Source organism: Lagopus muta, chromosome 1 (genome assembly GCF_023343835.1).
Source record: "Lagopus muta isolate bLagMut1 chromosome 1, bLagMut1 primary, whole genome shotgun sequence".
In the NCBI taxonomy this organism is placed as follows: domain Eukaryota; kingdom Metazoa; phylum Chordata; class Aves; order Galliformes; family Phasianidae; genus Lagopus; species Lagopus muta.
In genome coordinates, this window is record NC_064433.1 from 124,621,525 (window position 1) to 124,633,230 (window position 11,706).

The following is an 11,706-nucleotide window of genomic DNA, read 5'->3' on the forward strand; positions in this document are numbered from 1 at the left end:
CACTCAGCTTGAAAGCCTTAGATGTAAAGAGCCAAGACAAAGATGAGTATCTCAAATTTATTGGCATGATCTCATACGTAAGGTCTGATCTGGCAAATTGCTTATGCATATTATCAACCTCAGGCATGTTAATTGTCTTAGCAACCTCATGTCTGGCTGAAAGGAAGAGTTAGGCAGTTTAAGATGCAGACTGATTTGCAAAAATAATAGCCTCTTAGCACGCCATGTTTCATTAGGTTGAAATATATAAATAAAGTAAATGGAAGTGGGAAAAAATATTGGAGAACTTCAGCTCATAAAGTGAAAATACAATCAAAAAAGTATTTGAACAGTACCATTCAAAGGATAAAACACAATTAATAAGTGACATTTAGACAAAGATACTTTCATCCACTGTAAATATTTGTATAAATTTTATTACTAAAACCACAAGAAGAAATGCAATTAGTGAAGATATCTGGATGGCATGTCAGAAAGAACAAAGAATTGTTATTTTTGCTCTTTCCTGCCCCTCCCAGATTAAATTCCAGTCACCTGTTTCAGAATAGTAGATCCAGCTCATTTCACTTTATCCCTCAAGGTCCTGTTCTATTAAGAAAAAAAGAAATTTTACTCCAGAGCCTGACAGTACCATTCTTTATGTGGCCTTAACACTTGGTGTTCAATCATGTACAAAATCTCCTTCCTGACATGGGACTTTGAGGCTTTGCCAGCTTTGGGAGGAAGCCGCAAGGATTAGGCATCAAACATGGATCTCAAAATCTGTCATTTTATCCTTCCTTCTTTTGCAGGAAAATGTGCACTTTATACAAGTTATTGTCCATCATAATACAGCCAGATATAGAAAAGAATTGCCCACAGCTGATGTATTCAGGAGCAGCTTTTTGGAAATGCTGTGCAGAGGTTTTCTCTGAAGTTAGTACTGAGGAAGATAAGGCACAATATACTTCTTCTTTTCTTTTTTTCTGTGCAAAACTTTAAATGTCATTATTAGCCCTAACCTTTTTGAATCCCTCTTATTCCTACACAGAAAGGTATTCTTTCTGACAGCATATTTAACTCTAAGAAGCAGTGCGCGCAATCTCTTTATGTTGCGTTGAAAGTAATTACGGGGCATATAATGAATTCTCCTTTATGTCTCTAAGCAGATGGGTTCCCATTATCAGGGTTTCAGAACAAGCTGATTGTGTTAAGGTGTTGTGTCACATCTAATTCCAAGAGTCAGGGGGGAAAATAACCTCATTTATTACAATCAGGCAAAGTAAGAGAAGTTCATTATCTCACGCTTATTTTCTGTACCTGTTTTTTACCCCACTGGAATGAAGGTGAGATTACAATGCTCTGAAAGCTGGTAGAGAGAGGACATGCAATTTAAAATGGATTTATGTTTGCTTGTCACTCTTCCTTGGAGCTTATAGGGGCAGCTGTACAGGAGCAGAAAGAATTTCAAACACTCAAAAGTCATCACTGATTTATTTGCCTAAGTTCTGACTGTAAAATCATATGTTGACAATGATTTATATCGGATGTGGTCCACATTTATGCCTAGTAAAATTTAACTGATCTCAGTAGAATTGAAACAATAATGCGTGTAACTCAATGGCTTTCCTTCTGGGGAAGTTCAGGGAATTCTAGCACAGCTTTATGAGAATCAGTTGATAAGCAGCTATACTGATAGCTACATAGACACTGAGTGATTGGAGCAGTGCTCTGAAGAACTGACAGGCAGAGAAAGGTAAACACTTGTGGCAGCCCACTGCTCCAAACACACTCCTTGTCTCCCCTAGAGAAGGCACAACTTTAGACAAAGCAATTTAAAGATCAATCTGGTTGAACCAATGCAATCTGCTAATGCATGTACATTTAAATTAGCTAAATTGACACAGGCAACATTACAATCGATTTGAGTGTGTCTACCTTAGGCTTAGCCTTAGCTCAAGATAGATCCAAGCTAAAATAACATCGGTTGTACCTATATTGTTGCAGCTTTCCAGCATGAACAAAGACCCCACCCTGGGATTGGCAGGAATTTAATAAACTTGAGGAAGATGATTTTAGATTGTTTTACATATTTATCCACACTAAGTTTATGTGGTCTATTAGAGCACAACACTGAGGTCAGTTGTGAGATCCAACAGATCCTTTATAAAATAGAAGCTTAAGGATGGGGTTCAACAATTTGCACTCAGACTTTTAAATTAATGGTCCAATTTTCAAGTATTGTGATCAGTCCTTGGGTGACATCAAGGTGACTGTGAGTGCTCAGCACTTCTGAAAGGCCCAGATGAATGTTCAAACCACATAACTTCTTTAGGGGCTCAGTTGTGCATTAAAGAGGATATTCTTTGTTTACAGAAGTTTTGGATGAAGGATGTATTCCTTTTTTTTCTTTTTTCTTCCTGCATTGTAGTTCCTTTGCATATAACCACTGTCTCATTTTAAAACAATTATTTTAACTGTTCTTAAAAAAAGAACTCTAAATATATTCTCCAAATTTTATTTCTTTTGGCATTTGATATACATGGAAGCTAAACAATACGCAGTTTAGCAAGCTGTATATTTTTGTACACCCATTCTCAGCTGCAGTCATCACTTTGCTGACAACCATCTGTGTCAACCTGCTTTTTCCTTCCCTTTTTGCTCAGCTGAAATGAAAATAAATTGACAGAAACAACTTTTGCAGGGAAAGTGCAAAAAAAGTTAAAGGAATTGTAGGGCATGTCCAGGTATCTGCAAGCACTTTTTTTTTAATGCTATGTTTTATTTGCATACAAAATTAAATAACTATTTAAAATCAAAAAAGGAGATGCAAGTACAGCTTGTTTTTTTACAAGGCAAAAAGCCATTGTCAGCCCACATGATCCAGAAGAGTACTTTTTCACCGCTGAGCATCAAAAGGTGAGGACTGTTGAGAGGACTGGAGAATGCCACTGGGAAATAGTAGTAGAAAAGGGCTTGAAGAACCAGATCAGCTTAAGAAACATCCTTTCTGCACAGTCTTCTTCCTCAGATTGTACTTTTATCTGTGTTCCCAAGCTCCTCTTAGCCTAGTCTCACCTTCTGTTTGGATTTCCCTTGTAAAGATATTTCTCTTTCAGGTATTGGAAAAAAAAAGGACACAAAGGAGGATGCTGAAAAGTTGCCCTGAGGCTTGAAATCAAGCCAGGCTTCTTGGAACATCAGTTTGGTTTCAGAGATGCTTTCTGAGGACAACTGAAAAATCTATTCATGACTTGAAGAGTTGTATTTTATCCAGCCATACCAGGTTTTAAGATAACAGTGCCTATTATAAATATTTTTCAAATCTCGTTCTTATAACCATAGGCAGTAATGGTGAGTCCTTCACACTGAATCAGCCAAGCAGAAAGTAGCTTACTGGAGCTCATTGGACACTGCATCAGAGTTGTTTGCATAAAAGAGCAGAACTAAGATTCTATAAGCTAGCCAGAAATATAAAATCATTGCAATTTTTCAACAGGCGTACACTTGTTACTATCTAGGATGATGTTCTGGCTCTTTTTAATTAAGTGGGAATTTTGCCAGTGATTTCAGAGACATATTCCTGTGCTCGCTTTCCTTTTATACTCACACTGTATCCCTGCATTGTCTATCTGAAATATTCTTTCTAGTCTATTAGAACCTTGTCAAACCTCTACCAAATCTTGGAACTGTGTATAGTCACTGTTTCACAGTCTGCAGTAGTGACTTTTCCATCATAAGGGAGCATTGCACATGGAAGTTATGTTAGTCCATATCAGAGATGTTCAGTACCAATTCAGAAATGTATTTAGTATCTATTATTGTAATCTAGCTACAACTACACTTAGAAATCTATACATTAAATCTCCATATGTTTTTGACAGAATTTTCTAAAATATTCTAGTTGCTTTTTCTACCATAGAAAATTTCATCCTCTTGAAGGAGAAACAGAACACTGAACTATAGTCACACTTGTCTGTCTCAGGGTGGCTTAGTCAATTTTGCTTAAACTTCAGACTTGGTGTGTAAGAGACTATACTGTTAACTTCTGTGTCTCAAAGCTTGCTGGGGACACAGATGGACTTGTTCAAGTCCCGAGCAAGGATTGTGAAATCCTTTGTCTGAAGGACACAGATGAACAAGTCCAGGCAAGTCCTGGGCAAAGGTTGTGAGATCCTTTGTCTGGGGGAACGCTGATGGACAAGGCCAGGGGCGACGAGAGCGAGATGAACTGCAGCTGAATAGCTGTGAAGTGCTCCTTTGTGTGGGCTTATCTCCGGATGATGGCCATCTCAGGAGGTACTCAATGACTCTTGCTCAAGGCCCATCCTTGTCACGTAGGCAGGGGAACAAGGAGGATAAAAGAGGAACTGAAAACCATGAGGATAGGTTTTCTGGCAACAGATTCCTCATGAAGAACGGGAGGTTTTCTGACAACAGATTCCTCATGAAGAACGGGAGGTTTCTGACAACAGATTCCTCATGACGAACGCAAGGTTTTTCTGACAAGAGATTCCTCCTGAAGAAGAAGAGGGATTCCTGACGATCAGATTCCTCGTGAGGTGACTCCTTCATGCTGCTGAACTCTCCTGAGCCTGCTGCCTGACCGCTGTTGCTGCTTCAAGACTTGGCTTCTCGACTTCTTCGTCTACCTGCCTGCTGCCCAAGGCCGGCCACGCTGCTGCTCCCCGTCTTCTGCTGCGTTCTGCCCGGGACCTTCAAACACCGTGCAACGGGACCGCTGCTGGATCCTGCTGGTGACTATCCCCGCTTTACGCAACTCCTGCTTCTTTTCCACCTTTTCTATCGCCCTCCTTCCCTTCCCCGTCTCCCTGATTAGGTCTTAGTAATAAACTGGATGCAACAACATATGAACCGTTGTTTCTTAATCTCACACCGGGTATACAGATATTAAAGAACCTCATCTCCCTCCCATAAATTGGAGCGAGACATGGTGCTAAGTGGAACTCAGGAGTTTCAAGTGGTTTTGAATCATTAACAACCAAAGAAATCTGTGCATTAGAGAGCAACTTTCTCCAACTCAGCTACCATTAAGGTAATAAGACATGGCATATCTTAATCTGGCTATAATTTACATGGGTCAAATGGCAAGGTGTGTGTGAGCTCAAGGCCAGCTCCAACACTTTGTCAATAGATAGAATTACCATTAAAGTCTGTGGCAGACTTTATGAAGCAAGGCTTAGAACCAGTATAAGCATAATTAAAAAGCAAAAGAAAAAAAACACCACTGAAACCTCAAAGCAGAAGTTCTCCACGTCTCTACTGAAAGCAATATAATATCACTTGTATTTTTAACCAGGAGGAGTCTAATGCTCTGAGTCAAACTAGAACTTTTTCCGTTTTTTTTCCTCTTTGTACCCTCAGCACTCATACAATTTATATATTAAAAAATAAATCTGTGGGAAAAAATGAAAACAATCTTTTTAAAAAGGAACAGTGACTGAGAAGTTGTAGGTAGTAGCACAGAAGTTGGCAATGCTGTCTCACTGGGTCAAATCATGGGAGATATTCCACTTCATGGGGCTTTGGTAGAAAATATAGTCGCTCAGCAGCTGTCACTTTCTTATTACTGGTTTTATGACTAGATGTAACATTAATGGAGGATAGGGAATGGGACAATTTGCTTAGCTATGGTGGGACTGAAAGAAGTCAGTGCTATTTGCATTTTTGACTGAAGAATGGGATACAGTGATATTAAGGAATGGGTCCGACATATAAACAAATAGTCACAAACAACAGACCCTTTAATTGAAAGGCTTGCTTTTATTTTCATCCTGGAAGTCTAAAACAATGATCATTCACAATCAAATATAGAACCTAACTTTAGTCAGCTGGGATATTTTCAAGAGTCAACTGACTGATGAATGTCAATATGCAGTGACATGAGATGCCAACAACCTTCAGCTCAACTTTTGTCATTCATCTTTTTGCCAAATTAATATTAAAAAGGGATGCAAAAAATGAGTTAAGCATAAAAATTACAGAAACATACAGTACTAGTTGCAAAATGTAACATACCAAGGCAACTTTTATTTTGATTTTCTTTTATCATTGCACTGTTTTCTTCCATATAAGTTTTTTTCAGCATGGTAAATATGCATGGATACACTTAATATACTTCAAACTCTGTTACCTGGGTTACATTCTTGTTACTAAGAATAGCCTTATTACTTCATGGTGAGTCCCTGAGAACTTCCATATCGTAATTGCTGTGAGGGAAATCCCTGCTGTGGCGTTCTGTGCTCAGCACATCTGGTTCACATTTTTCTGGCATTCTGAAAAGATAACATCATAAGGGGGCTGAAAATGCACATGGCAGAGAAAATGCATTAAGATGACATTTACATAATTATTTCAAGAGCGTTCTAGGAAGCAAAACTGCAGGAAGGAAAGCAGGTCAAATGTTTAAAATATTGAAAGGGTAAAAAGGACAGCACAGTTTGGTGCAGGTGGACTGCAATCCAGCAAAGCACATTTAAAACACATGCTGGGGAGGAAGCCACTTGCTGCTAAAAGCTTCAAAGAGCAGTTCCAAAGCACATCACTTAACCAGACTCCCATAAGAGCCATCAAATAATTAAGAAAAAAAATCTCAGAGGTAAATCTTTCATGTATTTCTTCTACTTCCCTTTTTTATGGATTTTTCTTGTAAAACAATATTATTTTCTTTTGTCATAAATTACTTTGAAGGAAGCTGAAGGTTTTACACTGAAAATACAGATCTGAAAAAAAAAGTTTATCCATCAAAAAATTCATATTGCCTTGCTTAACCACTGGAACTTACATTCACAAATGTTCATTAATTACTGAATTTTTAATTAGGCAGCTAAGATACCGGAAGAGCTGAATAAGGGACCCTGTCAGTCATCAATGTTCTTTCTTAGTACTTTAGAAAAAAGAAACAGTTAATATATTTCAGAGAATAAATGCAATGTTGTGGCAATTGCAATCCTGTTATCTATTTCAGACAGAACAGTAGAGGGGCCAGTAGAAATTTCCCTTAAAAAATAGCAATCTGGCAATGGCAAGCCACTTAGCATTAACAAACTTATGTTTTCGAGCATGTTACTTGTTTGGCTTGTTAATATCAGTGTGATATATTGACCTTCAAAAAGCATTTGACACTACATCAAATTACACAGAAATGAAGGAATCAGGGTGGAGCAGAATCAATGGTTAAAATAACTACTTTGAAAATGTCAATTTGTTCAGCTTCAAAATGCGATTGTAGTCAGGCACTGCTTGACCAGGCGGATTTTCCAGCTGAGAGAGAATGGACTCTTGATCTGCGTGATTTCATCCTTTTTTCTTTTTTTTTTTTTTAAGTCAGTTCATGGATTCAAACAAAATCTTGGGTAAAACATTGTTCAAAGAAAAGAAGAAATTAACCTGATCTATATGGAGAATGGTATTTTGATAATAAGGTCTTCAGCAATCTATGATGAAATAAAAGCGCTGAAAATTGGAAGCGATCAAACTGAATGAAAATAAGTTGAGTCTCATTGCAGGTTTTTGTCCCTTAAAAAGGCTGGGCTTTTCATGGCTGGATCTCGTGCTAGCCCATGTGGTGGGTGATTGCGTACCAAACAAGCTGCTCTTTTCTAAGGGATAGCTAAAGGGTTGCCTCAGAACTGTCAAAGACTATCAGGCAGACAAATAATCTTGAAGATAATCTTGAATCTTGGAGATATTTTTACAAAGAGGGTATGTTCAGCTGATGATTCTTATTTTGCCCTGGAGGGAGGCTGTTTATCTGTACTGTAAATGTGGTGTATTTTTTTTGTTTTTTGTTTTTTGTTTTGTGGAGATGAATGCTGTGGGTACAGACAATCTAAATATGGAATATTACAGACCACACAATGACAAAAATATTTTTTGTTTCTTGGCGGCAGTAATTCCAGATCTATACTATAAGTTACAATTAAGATGCTTTAAATTCAGCAAAGTTGACACGGTCTAAAATCTCACTAAGTCAGCAGAGCAATTGGAAGAATTTTTACAACTTCTGTTTATTGCAGAATCAGAAAAAATAGCAAAAGCCAATATTAAAGCAGTATTTTCTGTCTACATAATGGTTCTTGTAGCTGTTACTTGCTACCTTTTTGTCTGTTAAAATAATTTCAGGATTTTCTTTCAAATGCTCCTCTACAATTACTTTTGTTTCCACCTTTTTAATGGAAATGGAAGTATATGATCCCGTGATAGTAACATAATAGCACTACTCTTTTATTTGCTTAGTGCTCTCTAGTAACTGCTGCTTTTCCAGTATGTTAGATAATGCACAGTGATTCAGTGATTTCCACCCAGAGGCTGCACTTGCTTTCAGTGGCGTTTGGCCAAATGAACACAGTGGAGTTATTTGCTGTTGCAAGAATCCATGGCATTTCTCAAGTTCTCACAGAATCACTCTTTAGTTAAAGCTTGTTAATGGCTTTTGAATTGCACTACAGATCCTACATAATTCCAGACATATTTTATCCATGCCATCCCTCTGAGACATTATGCAATATAAATAGTTTTGTTTTTGGAATAGTTTGCAACTATTCCTTTTTTTATTTCCCACCTCTTCCCCCCCAGTGTTATCCTATGTTTAAATTTCCATTTTTATTAATCTGAGAAGCTAATCAGTCACATCACCTGCCATATTTTTCACAAAAATCTATTTGCAAATTTTTATTTCTACAGTGATATATTTTTGTACCTGACTCAGCTATCCCTTTTTGAATGTCATTTGTCCAGCAAGGTAAGCAAGTCATTAAAACATAACAATGTGTGGGTCACTTGGAAGTTGTTTTCTAGTGGTCTGTAAGAAACAGATTTTTATGTGTTTTATCTAGATGAGAAAAGGAAAATGGTGAAGGATCTCTGAGAAGAAAATATCTTCTGTTAACAACTAGTAGGAATGCAGGGGAGACCATGAAGGTGAACTCTTTGCACGTGTGAGATATAAGGCAATGTTTGAAACTAAGAAAGAGATTATGTGGTACACATGACCCTAATGAAGAGAGGTGTAGGCTGACTGCAGGCACAGGGTGGCACAGATAGTCCTGGTGGGATCTTCTGTCAGATTTGGGCAGCCACACAGCCTGGCTGGCAATCCTTCTACAGCCAGCTCTCCTGCCACCTCTTTATGAAAATGCTGAAAATTTGATTGCTTTCTAGGAAAATGTTACAAGGCCTTGCATGATAACAGTTCTGAACTGTATCAAAGTATAATTCTAAATCTGTGGTAATGAGTCTGGTCTCTTGGGTCCCATTCTCAGGAACCTCTGTGCAATTATTTTTGGTATGTGCATCTCTATTGTTCATGGTACATTGCCCAAATCAGAAGTGCAGCAAAAACAAGGCATCTGATTCAGCATAAATGCTTAATATCTAACAACATCCAGTATACTTCAAAGGCCTAGACTGAACATGAAGTCAATACCATTTAGTTTAATGTACCATACAAATCCACTTAGGAGAAAAATATTAGAGAAAAATGGAAGGAGTTTCATTTCTCCACGTACTTCTTGAGAAAAAGCATATGTGCTCCTTATGGAACCTGTGTTCTTTAAGGTACTTCTGAATCTTTGATTTTTGTGAACAAGAAAATTTTCACAGAAATGAGTCCACAGAATTACTAATAATCTCATTTCAGGAAATTTTTGACCACAAGAATATATTCAGCTGCAGTAAGACCTGAGAGATTTATAAGTGCCTGAAAAACATAATGAGAAAAATTCTACATATATATATATGTATATGTATATATAATGATGAATCATAATTCTGAGCTTTGTATGGACCCTAAACATGTTTGATTGGTATCATATAGTGCCATTGTGATTCCTCAAGTCACTCAAGCTTGTTATAGTCTCAGGTAACTATGGAAGAGTTGAGGTATTTGGTCAAAATTACTTCAGCTGTGTGCACAGTACAGCCCTGCTTAAATCCAGTAGCAGCTTCTTCAGTATTTGCTCTGAAGTACCCTTCACCTGAGAGAGTGAGCCACATGATAGCGGAAATGTTTTGCTTAGGATAAAGAAAGGATGAGATCTTGATTCTGTCAATAACAGGTAGCATGAAAAGATTACTCACAGTACTTTTAGTTGCCTGACCCTTTGTTTACTTATAATGCCCTCTATGAAAAATGGTACCTCTCTGGAAATATTAAGATATCTAGGCTTATGATGGTAGGTTGCTAAGGTAACAATTTGCTATTTCATTGAAAAGCTGGCTCCTCAATCAATGGCAGTATCATATCAGTATCTGTATGCATGTTATGATAACTTTCTGCAGATTTGCTGTGTAAAAGGGTATGAACTTAGTATACTTGAAAAGACAGAAAATTAGTGCTATTATTTTAGACACCTTCAGAACAGATATTTTTGGGGAACCACTGGAACTATAAAGAGAAAAAAGGGATCACTGAATATAATATTGTCACAATATTCCTTTAAATCGTCAGAAAGATTGGTATGTCCACTTAGATGCTGGGATGTTGTTCCCAGCTATTCATCTAATCAACAATTGCTGTATTTCTGACATGAAGGGGAGCAAATTGTCCTGGATGTTTTATGATTTTTTGTTTTGTTTTATTTACTGCAGTTTATTTCAGATCTTAGGTAAATAAGTAGGAAAAACACTTCCTTCCTTCCACCTCTAACCAGCTTTTAGAATAATTGACATGAGCAAATTCTGATGGTGGATCTTCTTGCTTTTCCAAAGATCTTGATATATACTTGAAAGAAAAATAATCCCGATTGAATAATTGTTCTTCATTACCCTCTACATAATCCTTGCCCTGTAATGCAAGTATTATTGTATTTCCAGCACCCTCAGAAATGATTGCTGTTTGAAGTATATATCCACTGAGCTGTTCAGAGGATCTGCAGAAAATTGAAGTGGAGGTTCAAGAGTCAAAGAGCTCTGATTACAGACGGTCCCCAAGAAAGATGGCATGAGAAGAAGTCTGCGTTTTTCTTAAAAACACCAGAATTGTAATTAGTTTCATTTCCTTAGCTCAACAGCTAGCATTTGATCTCTGATAAAACCTCTAGTTATTATTTACCATGCTGGGTTAAAGCAATTTGCTTGGATTTAATTCTATATATACTCACTGTCTTCATATAATTGAATGAAAAGTCAGTAAGGGAATATTTATAATCTGTAAGTGATACCTAATTAACAACAAAAGCTCTTGTCAAGATAATCACCAGGGGGTTTTCAAACTGTTAGGATACTCATAAGAAATATAAATAAACTAGAGAAAATGGCAACAAACTAAAGCAACTGTGTTGTGCTGTGTCAATATTATCTGGGCTCCAAATGTAACCATGTTTACTGTTGAGACAAAGACAGAGGAGAGAACCAAAACCAAACAGAAACATGATAAAAGGCAGGGTATGTTACAGCAAGCCATTGCTCTGTTTAGTCTAACATCTTGACCCCAACAGAAGAGATAGTGGAAATGCCTATATGAATAATTTAAGGTATCTATTTTTCATGAGAGAGATTTTCTCAAACTAAATTTCTATGAAACATTGCCCTACAGAAGATAGGACCAGTGAATTTAGAGATACAGCTGGGGAAGCCTGAGTGGAAACTCAAAGTTATGATGGGAGATGAAGCTACATACTGGAGGCAAGATGTTCTGGTCTCCCTTGCTGAATTCAGGGCACCGTGATGTGGATTACCATGTTTTAATGAGAGTGGTTGGCCAAA

General features: G+C 37.4%; 1 long non-coding RNA gene across 1 annotated transcript; it reads left to right on the forward strand.

Moving 5' to 3' along the window:
• The first annotated feature begins 7,585 nt into the window (after positions 1–7,585).
• LOC125700988 (uncharacterized) lies at positions 7,586–11,253 on the forward strand. Its single transcript, XR_007380129.1, has 3 exons — positions 7,586–7,704; positions 8,686–8,743; positions 10,816–11,253. It is a non-coding gene; the product is annotated as an uncharacterized LOC125700988 (long non-coding RNA).
• Positions 11,254–11,706: the final 453 nt, after the last annotated feature.